Source organism: Hemitrygon akajei, chromosome 9 (assembly GCF_048418815.1).
Source record: "Hemitrygon akajei chromosome 9, sHemAka1.3, whole genome shotgun sequence".
NCBI classification, from domain to species: Eukaryota; Metazoa; Chordata; class Chondrichthyes; order Myliobatiformes; family Dasyatidae; genus Hemitrygon; species Hemitrygon akajei.
The window spans coordinates 138,989,662-139,013,038 of record NC_133132.1 but is presented as its reverse complement, the minus strand read 5'-3'; the positions used below and the strand labels follow the sequence as shown (position 1 = coordinate 139,013,038).

The 23,377-nt window shown below is 40.9% G+C and overlaps 1 protein-coding gene across 6 annotated transcripts in view; it reads left to right on the top strand.

Moving 5' to 3' along the window:
- The window catches only part of LOC140733573 (putative Polycomb group protein ASXL2), a 195,953-nt gene that overhangs the window by 3,762 nt on the left and 168,814 nt on the right, over positions 1 to 23,377 (top strand). The window contains exon 1 of one of the 6 annotated variants that reach the window (XM_073057099.1): positions 16,457 to 16,598. The exons of 4 other annotated variants lie outside the window; for them this stretch is intronic. The gene's annotated coding sequence lies outside the window, so the exon portion shown is untranslated. Of the gene's footprint in view, positions 1 to 16,456; positions 16,599 to 23,377 lie in introns of those variants that run through there. One more of the 6 variants, XM_073057102.1, reaches the window with a different exon arrangement.

Below are 23,377 nucleotides of genomic sequence, written 5' to 3'. Positions count from 1 at the left end.
ACGTTTGTGATTTTTGATAGACCTCTTGTTTCCCTTTCCCTTGCACCATTCTTGACCAAAGATTTCAGCTTTCTGACTTGTATGATTGACTGCATCTTCTGAAGGGAGCCTGTTGATGTTAATTGTAGAAACTATTGTATGAAGAAGCATAGCTGAATTGATGCACTGTTGTGGGAGGGCTTTGTTTATTTTTTCCATTTAATTTTTGAAAACTGCAAACCCCGCTGTATTTTGTTAGCACTTCAGTTTTAATTTCCACCCCAATCTTGTTTTCATTCTTCATTTTCCTGTCTTTTCCTTGACTCTGTCTCCAGTTGCTTTATTGATATACACTTCTGTTTTTATCTTTCAATTTCCTTTCCAGTGTCTTGCTCCATTGATCTGTTGCAAAGTCTGGCAATCATTTCACCATACTACCTCTCAGTATTTGTTTTTCTTGTCACTTCCTCCTTTCTAAGTTGACTTACATCTTCACCCTTCATTTGTTAATTTTCAAATTCCAGGCCTGAGCCACTGATCTGTCTTTGCATCTAATAAGTTAATTGATGCACATACCCACCATTTTCTGTTTTCATTTTTTTGGGTAAATGCTTTCCTGATCTGAATTTATGTTACAGAAGAATTAGCACCGAAATAGTTCAAAGCAGCACATATTTGTTAAGAAGCAATGAACGAAAAAGATTGAATAATATCTTTATTAGGGTCCTCTTTTTGAATTCCTCTTTTGCATAGTAAATGGAAGATTTTATACTTTTTAAAAATGTAAGTGTATAATACAATGATTGATAGTTCTCTATTTTGTGTCCTAACTTAAGAGAAACAAAGGCACCAGGAGAGGACGCAGCGCAGGTGGTAGCTGATTGATTACCAATGGCAATTTAAAAGTGCATCTGATATTCTTGTCAGAATAGTTTTTAAACCTTTTTCGATCTTATCTCTGTGAACAGCTGGCCCTATGCAGGCCAGCACACCATTCACTGCTTGTATTCTGAAGTGGGCATAATTGCTCATGGAAAATTATCTGGCTGCTGTGCATTGTTGAAAATATAAATCATAGACCGTCATTATCCTTGTGCACATCCTAATTGAGAGATTGAAAATGGTGACAATTATGCTCAGCAAGACTCAACTTCCCTATCCAATTGTTAGCACTGTCCTGCCAGTAGAATTTTATTGCTAATGACAGAGAGCTAGTTTGCAAATTGACCAAGGCTGGGAAGGAAAAACATCTAGTGATACTTTAAGAAGAGATGGGCAAAGTAGAATGAATAATGGGGGGGGGGGGGGGGTTAGTCCTGATAAAGTTTGGGATAAATGTGGTAAAGAGGAGAGGTCTTAGTTTAGAAAAGAAAGAAAAGGCACCAGTTTAGACCAGGCTAAGAACTCGGGGGGCGGGGGAGGTACTACATAGGAAAACAATGGCGGGAGTTGTCTAATTCCATTCATTCATCCCACAAAAGGAAAGATAACATGAGAATAATGTCATCAGGAAAAGAAGGGTGCCTATAACAAGGATTATGTGGGAATTTTGCATTGTACTAAGGAAACCAAATTATTAGCCATAGTATCCTGACTGAATTTGCTTAATATGAAAGAGATTATTTCTTAGAACATGATGTTGTGGAACCAATGAGGGATCAAGCTATCTTTGGTATCCTATTGTCCAATGAGAGAACATGAATTGATGATCTGTTGGTGAAGAGAACTTCAGACATGAAGGGAATTGTAGAATTTAGGGGTTAATTTAGGAAAGTGGGGATGAGATAAAAGGTTGCTCATAACCTTACTGAATGGCAGAGCAGGCACAATGGGTCAAATGAACTATTTTTTGCTTCTGTCATGATAATAATTGTTTCTCAGAGTCTCCTGGCTATCTGTTTTGACATGGAAATTGCATTTATGATGGCTGTGGCTTGTTACTGGTTGGGAACTGATGGCAAGTTGGAATGACGCATCATTATGGCAAAAGCACAATGAAGTTAGTAATTTTATGTGGTTGCAAGCTAATTTGTCCTGTATCTGAATTACTGCTTGATTCACAAATTCTACTTCAATTAAATTATGATCAGAATTCTTTTTATTCATGTTGAATTGCATTTTCCCCTATCAGAACACTCCATTCTACCACCTCCATTACTGTGAACTTCTTTTGGGAGGGTTAGCAATATTTGTGCTTCATTGTGAGCCAGTGTGCTAAAAGATGACAGTGTTGTCAGATATATCAAGGCTGCCAATCAAGCTAGAGGCCTTGCAGAATTTAACAGACACTATATCAGTCTGACTGGGGGAGACCAACAATCAATTGATGACATCTAATGACAGGGATGACTGAAGAGCTTCCAGGCATTTAGGAATGCCGTACAAAACTGCAAAGACCGTGAGAATAGTAATAAGTTCTAAGAAAAACAGAAGGTTTTGATGTTGAAGAGAAGGTCAGCAAAGGAGAACTATTGAGAGTTAACAGTTTTTTTAATTATTTGGGAGCCATCATAGATAACAGTTAAAAGGAAGCCATGACCAGAATAATCCTGCCAAAAACAAACTGCTAATCTGGGTAAATTGCCGTCATGCACTTAAGTTAAAGTTGCTGCCTACTGTACTCATCTCAACCCTTGTGGCTGTGACGCAGAATTTCTTGACAAATAGATAGTTAAGGCAATTGAAATTGTTGCAACCTGTGAACCTTGGTAGACTTGACTTGATGGTGCAATGGTTGGGGCATTTTACAAAAAGCCCAAACATTTTTGTCCATACCAAAATACAGAGTGTTGTGGAGGACAGAAACACTGTAAACCCCAGAAGAGCTGGAAGCTGTTGCAAGGTCCTTGACCTGAAACACTCACTTTGTTTCTTTCCCTGCATCTGCATTATTTTTTTCTTTTTAGAGGACTTCTATGAAGGTCTAGATGTGTGTTCAACAGACAGTGCACAAAGCTAGATAGCAAGGAGAGATTGGAGAAAGTGATTGCAGTGACCCCATGTCTGAATATGGTTAGCTTTCTTTTGCTGTCTTTTGTCTTGTTGTTGTTCCTTTTCACGCCTTGTGCATCAGGCAGCAATTTTGCCATTTCCTTAGCACTTGACTGTTTTTTATAAGGCCAAGTTGCTAGCTCGACACTCAATCCTACACAGGTGGAAAGCATCCAAGGAGCCAGCTGGATTTGAACTCCAGATCATTTGCCTCAGAAGTCCAGTGCTGATGCCACTACGACACCGACCAGCTATTTTGTCCATTGATCTTGCCTCCATTTCAAGCCATGTATAGTCAAAGATGCTTAAAGGAAATAATAAAATATTTCTCCTATTTTTATCTTAAAACTGACAATGATAGACAGCAAATGTGAAAATGCCTGTCATGTTTAAAGTTCAAAGTGTTTATTGTCGAAGTACATTTATGTCACCATGTACAACTCAGATTTGTTTTCAGTAAATCCAAGAAACATAAAATCAATGAAGGACTGCATCCATCAGGATGGACAAACAACCAATGTACAAAAGGCACCAAACTGCAAATACAAAATAAAAAAAGAAATACAATAATAAATACATAGGCAATGAATATCAAGAACATGAGATGAAGAGTTGTTGAAAGTGAGTCCACAGGTTTTGGGAACAGTTCAGTGATGGTGTGAGTGAAGTTAAACCCACTGGCTCAAGAACCTGATGACTGGGGGATAATTGTTCCTGAACCTTGGGGTGTGAGTCCTGAGGCTCCTGTCCCACCTTCCTGATGGCAGCAGCAAGGAGAGAGCATGGCCTGGCTGATGACTCCATGATGATGGGTGCTGCTTTCCTACGACAGCACACCATGTAGATGTGCTCAGTGGTGGGGAAGGCTTTAGTTGTGATGGACTGGCGATATCCACTACTTTTTGTAGGATTTTCAGTTCAAGGTCATTGGTGTTTCCATCCCAGGCCATGGTGCAACCAGTCAATATACTCTCCACCACACATGTGTAGGTGTTGGTCAAAGTTTAGATGTTGTGCTGAATCTTTGCAAACTTGGAAGAAAGTACAGGCACTACAGTGGTTTCTTTGTAATTGTGCTTATGGGCTGGGCCCAGGACAGATCCTCTGCAATAATAACACTGAGGAATTTTGTTGTGGCATCATAAAGCCAGCTTTTCAATCTCCCTCCTCTGTGCTGATTTGTCACCACCTCTGATTGGCCAATGACAGTTGTCTTGGCAGCAGGCTTGTACGTGGCATCAGCACTGTGCTTAGCCTCACAGACATAACTATAAACTAGTAAAGCAGGAGAGAAGTACACAGCCTTGTGGTGTACCTGTGCTGATGGAGATTGTGGAAGAGATGTTGTTGCCAATCTGAACTGACGAGTGAGGAGATCGACGATTCAATTGCACAACGAGATGTTGAGGCCAAGATCTTGAAGCTTATTAGTTTTGAGGGGATGCTGGTATTGAATGCCAAGCTGCAGTTGATCAAGTGCATTCTGATGTATGCATCTTTGCTGTCCAGATATTCCAGGGTTCAGTGAAGAGGCCAATGAAATGGCATCTAGTATGCATCTGTTTTGCTGGCAGGTAAACTGGAGCAGATCCAAGTTGCTTCTGAGGCAGGAGTTGATATATTTCATCACCAGCCTCTCAAAGCACTTTTTCACAGTGAATGTGAGTGCTACAGGACGATAATCATTGAGATGGGTTACCAAATTCTTGTTAGGCACCTGTATAATTGAAGGCTGCTTGTACAAGGTGGGTATCTCACTTTGCTGAAGTAAGAAGTTAAAGATATTGGTGAACATTTCAGCCAGTAGATCAGCACCGATCTTTAGTACTTGGCCAGCTAGCCTATCAGGGTCTGATGCCTTCTGTGGGTTCACCCTCCTGAAGGAGGCTCTCATATTGGACTCAGAGGCTGAATTCACATGGTCGCCGGGGGCTGTTCGTGAAGGTTATTCATATTTTGGCAGTCAAAATGAGCATAGAAGGCATTGAAGTCATCTGGGAGCACAGCCTTGTTATTATCCACTTGCTTGGTTTCTCTTTGTAAGAGGTAATGGCATTCAAACCCTTTCACAGCTGTCGAGCATCATTCAGTGATCACTCCTTTATACTTGCAGTGATTGGATTTTTCCCATGTGTTAGATATATTAGCTCTGGATTGTTCTTTATCCTTATGCATACCACATGGGAACAAGCCATTTGCCCCATCAATTCCTCAATGCATATTGATTTATTATTGTAACGTATTAAAAATAGTGAAAATCTTGTCTTGCATGCTGTTCATATAGATCAATTCATTGTAATAGTGCACTGAGTTAGTACAAGGTACAATAACAGTACAGAAAAATGTGTGCATAGGCAATACAGGTAGACAATAAGGTGCAAAGTCATCTGAGGTAGATGCTGAGATCAAGATGGTTCCTTATCATACTAGCGAACCGTTTAATAGTCTTTTAACAGCGGGACCCTTGAGCCTGGCGGTATGTGGATTCAGGCCTTTGTATTCTCATGAAGAGACAATGACTGAGTGGGTGGGGTCTTTGATTTTGTTGGCTGTCTGACCAGACAGCGAGAATTATGGACAGAGTTGATGGACAGGAGGCTGGTTTACGTGATCTGCTGAACCGTGTCCACATCTCTCTGTGGTCATGGGGAGAGAATTTGCTATACCAAGCCATGATACACCCAGATGGACTGCTTTCTATGGTGAGCTTTTTAAAACTTGGTGGTGACATAGAAATTTCTTAAGCTTCTTGAAGAAATAAATGTGCTGGTGAGCTTTCTTGGCTGTGGTGTCAATGTGATTGGACCATGACATTCCCTGGTGCTGTTCACTTGTTGGAACTTGGGGCTCTTAAACCCCTTTGACTTCATAATCATTGATGTAAACAGGAGCATGTGCATCACCCTCCTTGAAGTCTTTGACCAGCACTCTTTTGTTTTGCTGACATTGAGGTAAATGTTGTTGTGATGATGCAATGTCAGTATGCTCTATGTTTCCTTCCTGTACTCTGACCCATTGTTATTTGAAATACAGCCCACCACAGTGATAATCACCTGCAAATGTGTAGATGGAGTTTGAGCAAAATCTGGACACGGTGTCATGAGTATGTAGGGAGTAGAGTAGGGGATCTGATGACATAGCCTTGTGTAGTGACAGTGTTGAGGATAATCAAGGTGGAGGTGTTGCTGCTTATTTTTACTGATTATAGTCAGGAAGTCAACGATCCCAATTGTAAAAGGAGGTGTTGAATCCCAGGTCCAGGAATTGGCAGATGAATTTGCTTGGAAGATTTGTATTGAACCACCATGTACTCCAGTTATCCACTAATTTTATATTTTAATACTCCCCACATTCCCAACCGCTGCCCACAGGTTCTACTACCACTCACCTGAACTCCAGGGGCAATTTACAATGGTTGCTTAACTTACCAAGCCGCATGATATGGGATTAACCAAGCTGCATGTTTTTGGGATATTGGAGTAAACCACAACAGCTGGAAGAATCTACCCTTGATGCTCCAGAGATGTGTATATTTCTTCTTTGGCACGGTAATATTCACTTAGATTATAATAGCCACCCTCTGACATTTTGTTTTAAATGGCGCTCATTGTTCCTGTGTACCTTTCCAGCTAGGAATGTTCACAATCTATGCTTATTATCAATTTGCAGCATGTTGTTGCATGGCTGTTTGAACCTACAACTCATTCAACCTTATCACCACACCTTATGCAGCAGGAAACACTCTTCAAATTTGAATCTGTTAATAATCTTGTGTCCTGTACTGATCCTGCTTTATTTATAACTTGGTCGGTTTCTGTCCCACGTGGAATTCCTCTCCAGCTCTTTGAACTTTGACTTCTTGCATTTGTTTGTTCCTTCTGTGCTGCCGCTTTTCCCTGTTAGGGTTTGTTGACTCTCTGTATGAATTCCCTTTGGAAACCATCAGTGCCAGCAGAACTGTCTCTAGCCCTGACAATCAAATTCCCATTATATTAAAAATCTTTTAATATGCTACCTGGGATTGGTACTGGACTGCAGGTTCCTTGGACAATTGAATGTTATACTAAAATCTCCAAAACTTGCTTATTTTGTTCAACTGTTCGACAGGAGAGTAGAATAATTAAGTTTCTATCAGGTGAGTTTAGAGGGAGCAAAAGAAGTTAGTGCATTCACAAAGAAGGCATGGCAACAGCTCCAACGGGATCCCACTACCAAGCACATCTTTCCCTCCCCCACTCTTTCTGCTTTCCGCAGGGACCGCTCCCTACGTGACTCCCTTGTCCACTCGTCCTCCCCATCCCTTCCCACCGATCTCCCTCCTGGCACTTATCCTTGTAAGCGAAACAAGTGCTACACCTGCCCTTACACTTCCTCCCTCACCACCATTCAGGGCCCCAGACAGTCCTTCCAGGTGAGGCGACACTTCACCTGTGAGTCGGCTGGTGTGGTATACTGCGTCCGGTGCTCCCGGTATGGCCTTTTATATATTGGTGAGACCCGACGCAGACTGGGAGACCGTTTCGCTGAACACCTACGCTCGGTCCTCCAGAGAAAGCAGGATCTCCCAGTGGCCACACATTTTAATTCCATGTCCCATTCCCATTCTGATATGTCTATTAATGGCCTCCTCTACTGTCAAGATGAATCCACACTGGGGTTGGAGGAACAACACCTTATATACCGGCTGGGTAGCCTCCAACCTGATGGCATGAACATTGACTTTTCTAACTTCCGTTAATGCCCCTCCTCCCCTTCTTACCCCATCCTTGACATATTTAGTTGTTTTTTTTCTCTCTCTCTGCCCATCACCTGCCTGTTCTCCATCTCCCTCTGATGCTCCCCCCCCCTTTCTTTCTCCCAAGGCCTCCTGTCCCATGATCTTTTCCCTTCTCCAGCTCTGTATCACTTTCGCCAATCACCTTTCCAGCTCTTAGCTTCATCCCACCCCCTCCGTTCTTCTCCTATCATTTCGCATTTCCTCCTACCCCCACTACTTTCAAATCTCTTAGTATCTCTCCTTTCAGTTAGTCCTGACGAAGGGTCTCGGCCCGAAACGTTGATAGTGCTTCTCCCTGTAGATGCTGCCTGGCCTGCTGTGTTCCACCAGCATTTTGTGTGTGTTGTTATGGCAACAGCTCTAATTCTTTAGGACATTTGGTATGTCACCAAAGTCTCTTGCAAATGTCTGTAAATATACTGAGCATTCTGACTGGTTGCATCTCAGCCTGAAAAGGAGCTGAACTGTGCAGGATTGTAAAACTCTACAAATGGTTATAGTCTCAGTCAGATCTATCATGAGTACAACTCTCCTGGCCATTGAGAACATGGTCCAGATGAGGTGCCTCAAGGAGCTGGCATCCATTATTTAAGACCCTCACCTCCAGGACATGCCTTCTTCATGTTACAAGCATTGGGGTGAAGGTGGAAGACCCACACTCAACATCTTAGGATCAGCTTCTCCCCCCCTCCACCCCACCACCAGCATCAGATTTCTGAACAGTCGCTATTCTTCTTTATTTTTCAGGTTCAGGTTTTCATATTTATCCCATGTACATCAAAGCCTACAATGAAATGAGTCATTTACATTAACAACCAGCACAGCCTCAGGAGGATTTTCTGGGGCAGCCTGAAAGTGTCACCACACATTCTGGCACCAATTTAGCATGCCCACAGTGCTCTCCAGAATGACGTAGAAAACAGCAAAACTAAACAGGACACAACAAGCAACAAAACAACAGCAGCAAAACAAGCCCCTTTCCTTCCTCCCTTCTACCCACACGATGGGTCAGTCCACAGGACAGGCCTCTTGGCCTCCAATCTCCAGGCTTGGCCCATTGGGCTTTGACTTCCAATCGACCTACAGGCTTCTATCTTCGATATTGATCCCTGGGCTAGCCAGTGCCAGGACCCTGAACTCCAGGCTTGCTGACTCCCTGGCCCTTGTGCCTCTTGCTTGTACAGACATCCGATCCTGTGAGCCACCAATGTGGTACATCCCAAATTGATGGATGTCCTTCGTCACATGCTCATTTTGTAGGCCTTCCAGTGTGGGAGGCCTACACTCCAGATGTTCTTTGTCCTCTGTCCCTGTCGCTGGCCTTTTGAGGGTGAAGCAGAGGCTCGGACTCCAGATGTAGTAATTTTTATATCTTGCGCTATACCGTTGCTACAAAAGAACCAATTTCATGACATATGTACGTGATAATAATTCTGATTCTAATTTAGAAGAGAGCAAGGGACAAGAGGAAGAATGGGAATTGGCACCAATGAGCCAGATATCAAATTACAGGATTTCTGAACAATTATTGGAATTTTAATGAACGGACGAATTTGTACAATTGGCTCTTATGTCGGGCTCAGGCCTCTGACCACAATTAATGGTTTACTTTGGGTTTATAATCCTACCTAATTTTTTTTACTGAAACAACACAAATGGTTGACAGATAAGTTGCAGTGGTTTTGGGCAAATCAGAAATCAGCTTTGCCTTTTCTTTAAGGCTTTTCACTTTTATACGTGGCTCTTGACGCTGTTGGGTTGGAGCCTCGGGAAGAACAGCATATGATTATTGTAAAAGTATTGTAAAGATACCAACTGATATAATCTTCTGCAGAATTTGAACAGTGCTGTGACTGAGCCAAAAGTTTTCACATCGTTAATGATTTAAACAAAAACAAGGATGATCTTGTACTCACTATCAGTAGTGGCTCAGTTGACTGCAGTCTGGCCTCTTGCCTCTTAGTCATAGCGTGTGATTGGTCCACTTGGTAGCATTGCATTTCCTCCTACACATTTCTGGTTGCTTCTCCGCCATGTTTGCAGGCTGTGTGTACACCGATACAAAATAGATTAACCAAATCGTCAAATCTACCTGCCGACATGCGAAAATGTTTGAAATGCATTTCCTCATCCATGTCTCTCACGAAGAAACTCAACACAGTGGCATAGAAACCCCACCGCCAACTAGAATTTTGGTGCACACCAAAGCATGCTCGCTACGGCGTAGAACGATGCAGAAGTGAAAATCAGGGTTGTGGCATAGCCTGTATGCACATATATAAATCAGTGTGTTGTGTCTTTGAGCAAGGCACTTAACCACACATTGCTCTGCGACGACACTGTATCGGCCCTTGCCCTACCCTTGGGCAACATCAGTGGTGTGGAGAGGGCAACTGCTGATCTCCCATACAACCCTGCCCAGGCCTGCGCCCTGGAAACTTTCCAAGGCGCAAATCCATGGTCTCTCGAGACTAACGGATGTCTGTTAATTGGTATAGACCTTAGTTAATTATGGATGTTAGCACTTTGTTAGAATTAGTTAACAGTATAAATTTGTACTACAGACTCAATGTGCTGGATCACAAAATGCTGGATGAGAGAACATCAATTACATTTTCAGGCTATCTTGGCCAAACCATTCTCACTTTATGTACTGTACATTTGGAAGTAACAGGATTTCTGGGGAAAAATAATTCACAGTTACTTTCTAACAGTTACTTTGCTTTCTTTTCACTTTTCCCTGTTAATCTATTTCATAATTCTATTACCAGCTCAGAAAAAATACCAGCAATGTTAGCTAATTCTTCCCGATTTCCCTTTCTTTGAATGTTTCAGCGAGTAGAAGAAATTAGCTGAGAAATTTTATACATTTGTAGCAACACTCTCAAAACGCTGGAGAATTTCAGCAAGTCAGGTGTCATCTGGGGAGGGGAATAAAAATCGTCATTTCGGGCCAAAACCCTTCATCAGGAGGATCTCCGCACGTCGCTTCTCAGCACTTGTAAATTTTTGAAACATTTATAACCTTTGTTATTTATAAGGTACTAGTGAGTTCGAGCACTTCATGTTGCATAAATCTGAAATTTGGGCTTCAGCTTTGTAGCTGACTTCTTTGCCTCACATTCATACAGAGAATCAATCTGAATGCAACATAATTGGTGAATCACCAAGAGCAGACTCACTTGGAAATAGCACCTTCCTAAACTTGTAAATCATACTTGAACGCCAGCACCTTATTCTGTTTCTTCACGACGTGAAATCTCTGAACTTAATTTGATACCTAGATCTGATAGTTGATAAACACAAATGATTCTCCAGATGCTGGAAATCCAGAGCAACACACGCAAAGTGCTGGAGGAAATCCAGAGCAATAACAAAATGCTGAAGGAACTCAGCAGGTCAGGAAGCATCTCTGGAAATGAATAAATAGCCACTATTTCTGGCCAAGAGCCTTCATCAGTACTGCAGAGGAAGAGAGAGAAGAGGCCTGAACAAGAAGTTGTGGGGAAGGGGGGAAGGGAAGGAGTACAAGCTAGAAGGTGATGGGTGAAGCTGGGTGGACAAAGCACGAAGCTAGTAGGTGATAGATGGAAAAGTCAAAGGGCTGGTACCTGATAAGAGGGAAGTGAGGACCATTGGAGAAAGGGAAGGAGGAGGGGAGGTCGATAGGAAGATGAGGAGAAGAAAATGGGTAAGGAGGCCAGAGTGGGGAATTGTAGAAGAGGGAGGGGGAAAGTTTCCCAAAGTTGGAGAAATCATTGTTCGTACAATTTCACCACTCTTGAATGTCTTGTGTCTGTACACAAATGTGCACTGCATTTGATTGCGTACGATCTGCAGGATTGAACTTGGTGCAATAAGTAGCAAATTGCATTTTGACTAATTTGCATTTTCCTACGCGTACCTGTTAATTTTGATGTGAATTCTGTTTGTGTGTGACAGAGCTAGTGTAATTTTGTTGATTGGCAAAATACATCAGCTTCTTAAAGTCCCCATGGCAGCTGTGGAAGGCCATCAAACTAATTTAAGCTATTACCATAGAAGCTGTGACTAGCATGTAAAAGTGACACAGATACCAACTGTTCACACTTGTGTCGTCGTTTTGGAGAGTTTTAATTTATATTTCAGTCTTGTTCAAGTTCCTGAAGCAGTAAAAAAAATAATTGAGGCCAAAAGTGCTAATTGGAATATAATGCCAGTGTCAGCAAGAATTCTGAATTGTGTTTGGACTGATGTTGAAAAGATCCAGAGGTTTATCTGCACACAACATCCGAGAGCAAAATTGAAATCCCACAGTACTGCAGGTTGATGAGATTTTTGGATAGCAGGTTGCGTTACAGCCACACATAGAACCACACACTTGGATCAGAAGTTAAATACATTCTCATTTCAATAGTTGAAGTGCAAGTTGTGCAGCGTCGGAATAAACATAAGATATTTGCAGTGTGAGGGCACGGTTTTGAGGAAACGTTGGAAAAATTGATTTAATTTACTTATTTATAAAAAAATTGAAAAATTTATTTATTGTCTAAACAGGACAAATGGATTTCTCTTGGGGATCATTCCTTCAGATCATAAACAGGACCCTCGCAAGGTGTTAGGCCCTGATGTGTACTTGGTAGGGCACTGAAAACCTGTGCCAACCAACTGATGGAAGTGTTCAAGGATACCTTCAGGTTCACTGCTGCATTCGGAGGTTCCCACCTGTTTCAGAAGGGCAGCGCCCACACCAATGTCCAAGAAGAGCGGGGTGAGCTTCCTCGATGTCTGTTGCTCGGTGGCACTCACATCTACTCGAGGTTGGTCATGGTTAGAAATAATACGTGCTTAAACAAAGGTACAGACCCGCTGCAGTTCGCCTGTTACCACGATAGGTCTATGGCCGATGCAATCTCACTGGCTCTCTACTCAGCTTTGGGTCACCTGACAATAACAATACCCATGTCAGGCAGCTGCTTATTGACTATAGCTCAGCATTCAACACAATCATACCCTCAGTTCCAATCAACAAGCTCCAAAACCTGGGCCTCTACAACTGGATCCTTGACTTCCTCGTCGTGAGACCACAGTAACTGAAAATCAAAAATAACACTTCCTCCTCACTGACAATCAACTCTGGCACACCTCAGGGATGCATGTGTAGGTCTGCTCTGCTCTACTGTCTCTACACTCATAATTATGTAGCTAGGGACAACTCCAACACCATCGATAAAATTGCCAATAAGTGCAGAACAAGCTGTCAGTGCGAATGGTGCTTGCAACTTTTGAGAGATGTTTGGATAGGTACATGGATGGTAGGGTTATGGAGGGCTATGGTGCCAGTATAAGTCAATGGGGGTAGGCAGTTTAAATAGCTTGTCATGGACAAGATGGGCCAAAGGGCCTGTTTCTGTCTGTACTTTTCTATGACCGTTGTTGGCAGAATTTCAGGTGGTGATGAAGACGTGTACTTGGAGTAAGATAGATCAGCTGGTTGAGTGGTGTTCCAGCACCAACCTTGCACTCACAGTTACAGTGACAGTAAGACCAAGGAATTGATTGTTGGCTTCAGGAAAGGGAAGTCTAGGGAACACATCCTCTTCGAGAGATTAGAAGTGGAAAGCTTCAAGTTTTTGGGTGTCAACATCTCTGAGGGTCTATGTTGGGCCCAGCATATTGATGCAATTACAAAGAAAGCAGAGCAACGGCTATATTTCATTAAGAGTTTGAGGAGATGTGATATGTTACCAAAGACACTTGCAATTTCTACATATGTACTGTGGAGAGCATTCTGACTGGTTGCAGCACTGTCTGCTATGAAGAAGCCACTGCACAGGATCAGAAAATGCTACAGGAAGTTCCAGCATGGACATGACCCTCTTCAGCATCCAGGAATCATATAAAAGGCAATCCCTTAAAAAGGTGGCATTCATCATTAAGGACGCCCATCACACAGGACATGTCCTCTTCTCATTACTACCATTAAGAAGGTGATACACATACTCAATGTTTCATGAGCAACTTCTTCCCCTCCGCCATCAGATTTCTGAATGGACAATGAACCCATTGAACCAATGAACCAAACTATCTCACTATTTTTCCCTCTGTTTTTGTACTAATTTAATTTAACATGCTTTTTATATACATCTTATTGTAATTAATAGTTTTTATGACTGTGTTTCAACGTAGTGCTGCTGCAAAACACCAAATTTCATGGCACATGCCAGTGATATTAAACCTGACTGTGATTCTGAAAGCTATCGTAAAACATACTCTTACAACATCATAATGGATGTTGAGCATTATTTGACAAAAGAATAAACATGACTGTGCTCTATTAAAATATTTTGGAGATACTGAACAGATTTTTGGAAGTGGGACATGTGAACGGATTGTAGCTGGGAGTTTTGTATGTTACTTCTGGATTGAAGAGTTGGAGTAAGTGGAATAATCTTACTTTTACTTTATTATGAGCTTAAAGCTGTTTGGTAGTTCAGTTAAAAACTTAGTTTCTCATTGTGCATTCCTTTTTGCTGCCTTCCAACTGGAACTAATTTACTCTTTGGTCTTTCCAATGTTCATTCACAGCCTGTTTGAGATGAGCATCACAAACTATTTTGCAAGGGTGTTTCTTCAAATCCAGATTTGGAAATTAAACACCAGTGGCAACTCTTCATACAAAATGTTAGAATGGTTAAGCTAATGAATAATAGCTTGCCATTTTCTCATTCTGACGAAGGGTCTCTGCCAAGGATGTAAATATGTATTTTCTCTTTTTGAGTTTGTAACAGGTCTTCACTGTATTTCATACAACTTTGAGTTTTGTTTTGGATGTTTTTTTAACATTCATGTTTCAGTTTTTACCTTTGTTGAATAACATGGTCATTATTGTTTGAGTTCCTGAGTACACTTGCCCTGTGTTAACATGAACTTTACGGACCTTTCATCACACACAGTTGTGGTCAAGGAATGAAATGAATTGAGGTAATGTATGGGAAATCTATGTTTGTGGTAATACATTCTAAAGTGGGCTAGAAATGCCAGACAAAACATTTTAATTTTTGATATTACTGACAAAATAGGCCTTTTGCAGATGTTGAATGCCAGGACATGAGTTGGCTATTGCAACCTTACTTGACAAAAAGAAGCAAAACAGGAAATGGAAAATTCTACATTTGCTTGGGCTAATATCTTGGGAAGGAAATGCTTTGAATGCACTTTACTGAATGCAATTAAGGTTCATCCAAAGAGCATTAACTGGAATGGTTAGAGTGGTTTTGCCAACAAATATTCATGGCTCATTAAGCTTCTGGAATTCTTTTGTGTAAGTAACTGAAGGAGGACTGTACAGTGAATATAATTGATTTGGGTACTTGGGGTATATTTGATCATATTTCATGTGAAGATTTTAGAGAAGAAATTAATGACATTTTCCAACTGAACAGAGAATGTGAATGTACAATAAAGGCGCAATTAGATGTGATTTTAAAAGTAATTGCAAGTTGTACAAAATATAACGAACTGAGGAATCATTAATGTTTGGTTGAAACAAATTATTGTAATTTGAAGCAAGAGCAAATATGAATTAACAGTGCTTTGATGTGCTTTGAGACTTCAGGAACAGGTGAAACTGTTGTTACCTTCAGCAGTGTTAAATTGTATTCTGTAATTATGTTTTTACATTTACTTTCCTTTTTATCTCACACCCACCCTCAGCACAACAGGTTTATAGCAGAGGGAAAGAGTGCCTTTCATCTTGTTTTGTAGCAATGTAACTCCACCCCACAACTCATTTTCCAAAATTTGCTTCAAATTTTGGGAACTCTCCTTCTCCCACTTCCTGTATGACTTATCCATTTAAACTCCCCCTAGTTCTAATAGCTGTTCTCGTGGAATTTTCACACATGACAGAACAGAGAACAGTGCAAAAAACAGAAAAATCATCCAGTGAGCTTCAGTTCTGTGGGCAAAAATGCCTTGTTGTTGAGAGAGGTCAGGGGAGAAGAGCCAGACCTTATCAAGCTGACAGGAAGGCAACAGTAGCTCAAATAAACACGCGTTACAACAGTCATGTACAGAAGAGCATCTCTGAACGTACAACACATCAAACCTTTAAAGTGGATGGGCTACACAACAGAAGACCACACCAGGTTCCACTCCTATGGCTACTTTATTGGGTACGTTCCTGTATATGACACTGAGTGTATATGATAAGCCACAAGTGTCTCTGCACTGATCGCCATGGTGCACCGCTGTTCAAAGAGCCATCAGTCCATTACCATCATCTAACTCCTTCCAGCTAGACAATTTTGTTTCCAATTGAACAGCTCACCCAGGATCCTATGTGATCTCTCCTCCCAGACAACCCTTTCATGGGGACCTTGTGGAAGGCCCTGCTTAAGCCCTGTCTTCTTTAATCCTCATGGTTACTCCTTCATAAACAGAACTGAAGTCAAATTTGTGAAAAATGAGAAATATGGTTAATTTCAAGATTAGAGTGACAGCAGGAAACAAGCACCAACACTAGTTGTCAGTGCAGCAGTGTAAAGCAAACAGGGGAACCCGAGTACCGTAGTATTGAAACAAAGAATGCTCTATATAGCTTACAAAACGTCAGGTACAGCTGGCTTTCCATAGCAACATCTTTATCTGCTGTGAGTTAAAAAGAATTTTTTCAAGGTAATACAGAGAAGCTTATCAGCTAAGTAGGGGAGGCTGAAATGTGTTGACTGTTGGAACAGCACTTCCAGGACACTTTCTGGGAGATGGGAAGTAAGTCGTAAGATTTGGAACGCAAAGTCATTTTGGTAGCAGTGTCTTGTCAGAGGGGTCATGAAGATGAGACATTGGACAAAGAAGAAAACTGATCAAGGTATGTGGAATTTAATTTCTGGCCTTTGCAAGAAGCTGGAAATAAATAGTTTACAATTATTGATTGTGAATATGGGTTAAGAGAGGAAGGAAGGAACAATTATCATGGAATTAGGCATAGAACCAGAGTGTAGTTGCAAACAAACTAAAAACTGCTGAGAGGCTAAATGAGGGAGTATCACACTGTATGATGCAACTGAGTTCCCAGTCAAAAATGTACCTTCAATCTTCTGTGACAAACCAACAATAAATCACTTGACTCTCCATGATTCAGGTAAAGCAAAAATGAGTGAGATGAGCATAATTGGATCAAATTCAAAAACAAAAAATATGCGTTCCTTACTGACCCCCTCTCTTTGCCACTATGCAGGTGAATAAGTGACAATATTCTTTTATTTCTCTCCACGTGACAAATTACCTTAACCCAGAGTGAGGATTCTCAGCACAAATACAATACAAACGACAATAAATAGATACACGGCTCCTACAAAGGGAACAAATAAATGACTGGTTTAAAGCTCAGGAATGATTTCAGAGTGCTTGTACTGATGTGTGGAATACAGTATGACAAGCTAAGAATTATGTTATGCTTCAGCTGAGCTATGTTTCACCAGTGGGATGCCTCTCTCTCAAGGAGCACGTATTGACTGGTGAAAGGAGGGGTGGTGGTGGTGAATGAGGAGGTAGAAGCTTGCGCTGGAAGACCAGAGCTACAGCAGGTATGGATAACTGAATCCTTCCCTGGTTGCTAATCCTCCAGGATTATTTCGGATATGATGAAATTAAGGATAAATCCTTTGAATTAGCAGCTCGTCAAAGAAAATATCAGGCGATGCACATCAAGGAAGTGTTTTTTGTAATTCATTTGGGAAATTGGAGAAAAGTTTGAAAAGGATCCTTGGCTGCAAATGGCTGCCGCATGTGTGGGACAGGGTGAACACCCAGGAAGGTTCATAACATAGTTTGCAAATGTGTATGCTCTATGTATTATCATAGCATTTGTAAAATTCATGACCACATTATGGGTGGGGTTATTGATCTTACAGTACTTGAAGATAAATCTGCTAACACGGCTGTTAGCTAGGCCTTTAAGCAACCAGGCTGTTGGTTATATCGCAAGAAATATATATTATATCACAAATAAAATTTAAATTGTGGTCTCCACAATATATTGTGGTTAATATATTGCTTTTATTTTAGCCTTTAGATCATAGGCTACTGATGTATGTGGACTGGCTTGTTAAGCCCACTGTAGAAGACTGTATACGTACCTATCCTCCTTGTGTTTCAGTTTTTGGCTTTGTCTTGTACAACCTGGTGTCCATTATTGTGAATTGTGAATCATTGAGTGGCAGGTTACAACTTGAAAGCTGGTTATACTGATTAACAAAAAAAGGGGGTCTGTCAGATGTCTGGCAGTTCCTGCAACTCAGCAAAAATAGCTGAAGGGTATTTGATTTCTACTCAAGAGTCCTGGTTTTTCCTGCTGCAATTTTGCCATCAATACAATTTCCAAACCATCTGCTTGTAAGTGAATGAGAGCAGGTATGGTTTGTAATTTCCCCAGTTGAAGTGTAAAAGTTGAATTCTTAGCAGCCACACTTCCAAGTCTTGACAATACTTTGATTCAAACCAGCCATTTGACCTTGAGCTCCCTTCTCTTTTGGGACATGGGTTTTACAGTTCATTTTCTCAACCTTGATATGATTAAAGGCTGGAGGATTTGAGTGCCAAAATAACTTTTGTCCAGAATTTGATCCTTTGTGATTTGACTGTTGTCCATTTTTCTGCCCACACCCTGTTTCCCCCTTGACTCAGGGTCGTATATGTTAATCATCTGGTGGGAAATTTGGTCGTAACAGTCTCCTGTACCACCATCCAGAATGCACAAGAAAATGATAATCAGCATATGGCAGCAAATTTCCTCATTACATTTTAATCAAATGTCAACAGTATCCACTTGGCATTTTCTGGTGAAGGTTATGCATTCGATACCTCCTGCAGCAGGACCTACTGAACTGGAAAAGCTGCTAGTTTCATAAATTCTTATTATGTGTGCAGTTCCAAGACTGTCCCATAAATGATTAACTTGCTCATTCCAGCTGTGAGCCTTCCCTTTCCACATGCTACTAAACGTGTTCTGCTCAAACCAACAGTTCAAGCTTTGTTGCAGCACGTCAGTGTTCAGTAATTGGCAGGGACAATGCCTGAGCGTTTTTATATCTAACCTCCCATTCTTGATTGATGTCATATTCAGAAAATAACCATTATATAAGTGAACTTTATAACATTATTGCATACCACCACACACACACGGGGGATTTTGCACAATGGCTTTCATTCAACTCTAGAACAATTAAGAAGGGATTGTCTGTCATTCATTCTGAATATAATTACTGAAGTAAGATAGGAGTACTACAGTAATTGGTACCACAGAGAATTTCCAGCAAGAATGTTGGCAGAGTGTTGAAAGCTAGATAAAGTGTATCTGATGAGTTGCACAAGTCCACTTCCTGAGTGATACACCTATAAACAGTGATCGAAGAGAGTGTTCTTTGGAGCCTTGAGGTGAGAGCTTGCAAGTAATTTCAAGTGTAATTTTAGTTTATTTAGGCTCCTTCATTTTTCCCAGCGAGGCAAACTTATCCCCCAGGTAAAATTTAAATTGAAGTTCTCTGTCTCGTTCAGTGTATGTTATACTCCATACTGTAAAGGTAGCACACTAGACCACCAGGCCAGTACCCGGACACTTGGAATGTCAATCAGAAATTGTTTATCGATGCATGCATGTTCTGCACCGTCCCTTCTCAGAATAAACCGTCTCCTTAATAAAGTGAATGACATTAAAAGCAGCCAGCATGGGCATTATATGGGTTTGTTTACAATTTGTGATGCTGTCAGTCAGGGTCATCGAGCTGTCACTGTGAAATTGTGATGTATCCTGTCATTAAATCTGGGTGTTAAAGGAGTTTTCAAAATAAACATTCACAATCCACCAAGACCTAAGTTTGTGGCAACTGTATTTTGACATCCAGTTTCTTGGGAGTTGCTATAAAAATTTAAGATTCTTTTAAGCATTTGGTATCTTAATAAATTTTCTGTGTGGCAGAAATCATGATTTGAAAGTTGATTGAAATGAATTGAGTTGTAGAGTTAAAGTAGATGACAGGTTTGTTAGCTTGGGGATGTTGGAATAGAATCTGCTTCAATTAATAGGGATTAATAATTTTTTTAAAGAGTTAAAAATGTTACCAGGCCGTTAAGTTTAAACTTTCAAGTTATAGTGGAGTTGTGTAATATGGCGTTGTTCCTGCTTTGATCAATTTGAATTTATTTTTGGAAGCATTTTATGAATGGCTCTTGAAAATCTGGGGAAAAAATGTAGTCTTTTGTTTTTTCCAGGTATTTGTATTTCCTTTTCATGCTGAGAAACCTCTTCTACAGGTGCTTATTGCTGACCGCTACACTGCCCAAGCAGCTACCTTTTATGTGTTGACTGAAACAGGGTTTCAAAGTAAGGCTATGAAACTGGTGATAAGGAAAATTACAGCTAATTGCAAACATGTCTCTTCTTGCTTTAGTTTCTCCATTTGTTGCCACTCGAGATGAGCTTTGTTAACCTGCCACACACCTAAGTAAAAATCTTTGCTTTCATTGAAGTTAGATGAAATCTGCATGAAGCAGTTAACAAAAAAAAACTGATTCCTTTAGCATGCAGGAAGTGCTGAACAACGTGTTTGGGAAGAATTGAAATGCTCTAAGAATGCTGAGCCTTCAACAGGTTCCAGCCAGAATTACTTACTTCAGCTGCACAAATATTAAACTTGACCATGAACCCTTAACAAGGATGCAAACACAAAGAAGCAATTACTTTATCTTGTTGACTTAATGACTCAAATTATTGACCTCACTTGTCATTGCAATGTTTTTATTTAGATCTCACCAATTTATATTGTCTGTGAACATGCATTAATCAAAGCATTGCAAGTTTTCCATGATTTTATGTGCTGATAAATAATGTTGGATTTAAAACAGATTAGCTGGACATTTGCCCTAATGTGGTAAATGTTAAATCACCACTTCCTGTGACTGAAAGCAACCTTTTCATAATAATCTGTTGTGCCATTCAGTAAATTGGGCCAGTCTTAAATAACACAGAATTGTCCATTTGACAGTGTTAAGGATATGATAATTAAATCATTCGATTCTCCGTGGATGCTGCCAACTTTCCCATTTCAACTTAATTAATTTTAAGACTCAGACAGCTTCACTGACAACAGAACAGGCAAAATAACTTTACTATATTTTCACTTCTAAAACATGTTTTTATTTGGGCCAAGAACGGAATTATTTGAAGCAGAATTATTTAAAACAGCAAAGTTCATGAGTTGAGGGTGTACCAGAGCTGCTTTGAGCAAATGACATAAGTCAGCTCCAGAAAGGCAAATGTGTTTAGAGTGCTTTGCTGCACGAAAGAGAGAAAAAAATTGAGGAAAGCCAAAGTGGCGAGGAGAGGGTTGGAAGATATGATCAGATTTATTTCTAGTGTAGATGCATACATGCATGATTCAACGGCTCCTTTCAGTTGTTCTTCTTTACCAGTTTGATGCACGGGATTTGATCTTGTTAATATTTTTTTTAATGGTTTAATTGATCTTAAATTTTTAATGTGTTTTCCCTGTCATAATGATCTTGCATTGCCACTTGTCTTATATTTTGGCATGCTCCACTCAACAGATCCTGGTTGAAAAAAGTTAATGTCCTTGTGAGAAAACAGAAGGTGTGAGATGGATGTGCTGTTTTCACTTTACTTTCTTGTAATAGAACCATAGAACATTACAGCACAGTACAGGCCCTTCAGCCCTCCATGTTGTGCCGACCCATATAATCCTTAAAAAAAGTACTAAACCCACACTACCCCATAACCCTCTATTTTTCTTTCATCCATGTGCAAGTCCAAGAGGCTCTTAAATACCCCTAATGTTTTAGCCTCCACCACCATCCCTGTCAAGTCATTCCAGGCACTCACAACCCTCTGTGTTTTTTAAAAAAAAAATTACCCCTGATGTCTGCCCTAAACTTCCCTCCCTTAATTTTGTACATATGCCCTCTGGTGTTTGCTATTGGTGCCCTGGGAAACAGGTACTGACTATCCACCCTATCTATGCTTCTCATAATCTTGTAGACCTCTGTCAAGTCCCCTCTCGTTCTTCTATGTTCCAAAGAGAAAAGTCCCAGCTCTGCTAACCTTGCTTCATATGACTAGTTCTCCAAACTAGGCAACATCCTGGTAAATCTCCTCTGCACCCTCTCCATAGCTTCCACATCCTTCCTATAACGTGACCAGAATTGAACACAATACTCTAAGTGCGGTCTCACCAGAGATTTGTAGAGTTGCAACATGACCACTCTACTCTTGAACTCAATCCCCCTGTTAATGAAGCCTAGCATCCCATAGGACTTCTTAACTACCCTATCAACCTGCGCAGCGATCTTGAGGGATGTATGGATTTGAACCCCAAGGTCCCTTTGTTCATCCACACTCTTAAGTAACTGACCATTAATCCTGTACTCAGTCTTCTGGTTTGTCCTTCCAAAATGCATCACCTCACACTTATCCAGATTGAACTCCATCTGCCATTTTTCTGCCCAACTCTGCAGCCTGTCTATATCCTCTTGTAACCTTCGACAACCTGCAGCTCCATCCACAACTTCTCCAATCTTTGTGTCATCCACAAACTTATTCACCCATCCTTCTGCCTCTACATCCAGGTCATTTATAAAAATCACAAATAGCAGAGACCCCAGGACAGATCCCTGCGGCACTCCACTAGTCACCGACCTCCAGGCAGAGTACTTTCCTTCCACAACTACCATCTGCTTTCTTCCTTTAAGCCAATATTTTATCCAAACAATCAAGGTTCCACTTATCCCATGCCTCATGACTTTCTTGATGAGTCTCTCGTGAGGGACCCTGTCAAATGCCTTGCTAAAGTCCATGTAGACCAATCCACTTCCCTACCTTCATCAATTTCTTTTGTTACCTCTTCAAAAAACTCAATCAGGCTCGTGAGGCACGATCTTCCCTTCACAAAGCCATGTTGGCTATCCATGAGTAGACTGTACTTCTCCAAATGCTCATAGATCCTATCCTTAAGAATCCTTTCCAGTAGTTTGCAGACCACCAACGTAAGACTCACTGGTCTGTAGTTCCCATGTTTCTCCCTACTACCTTTTTTAAACAAGGGAACTACATTTGCCATTCTCCAGTCCTCTGGCACTTCCCCTGTAGCCAAAGAGGATTCAAAGATTGTAGCTAATGCTCCAGCTACCTTTTCTCTCAATTCCCACAACAACCTGGGGTGTATCACATCCAGCCCTGGGGATTTATCAATCTTGATAATAAGGCATTAATCCCTGGAGAGTATCCAGTCTACTCCACATGCAAATTTTGCATTGCCAGCTATTGGTCAAGACACTCTACTACTAAAGGGGTTGCAACTTTAATGTACTCGGAGCCACTGAATCTCTCTTAGTGTAAGCCATACCCCAGATGTTTACACACGAAATGCCGAGGAAACTCAGCAAGTCAGCCAGCATTTATGGAGGGGAACAAACGGTTGATGTTTTGGGCTGAGACCTTTATTAGGACTGGGATTTTAACAATCTTACCTTGAGTCAGAAAGTTGTACATTCAATACCTATTGCAGGATTTCGACCAAATCGTCCTGACTGACTTTCCATGGCCTGTACTGAAACTGTATATCGAGTGAGTTATCA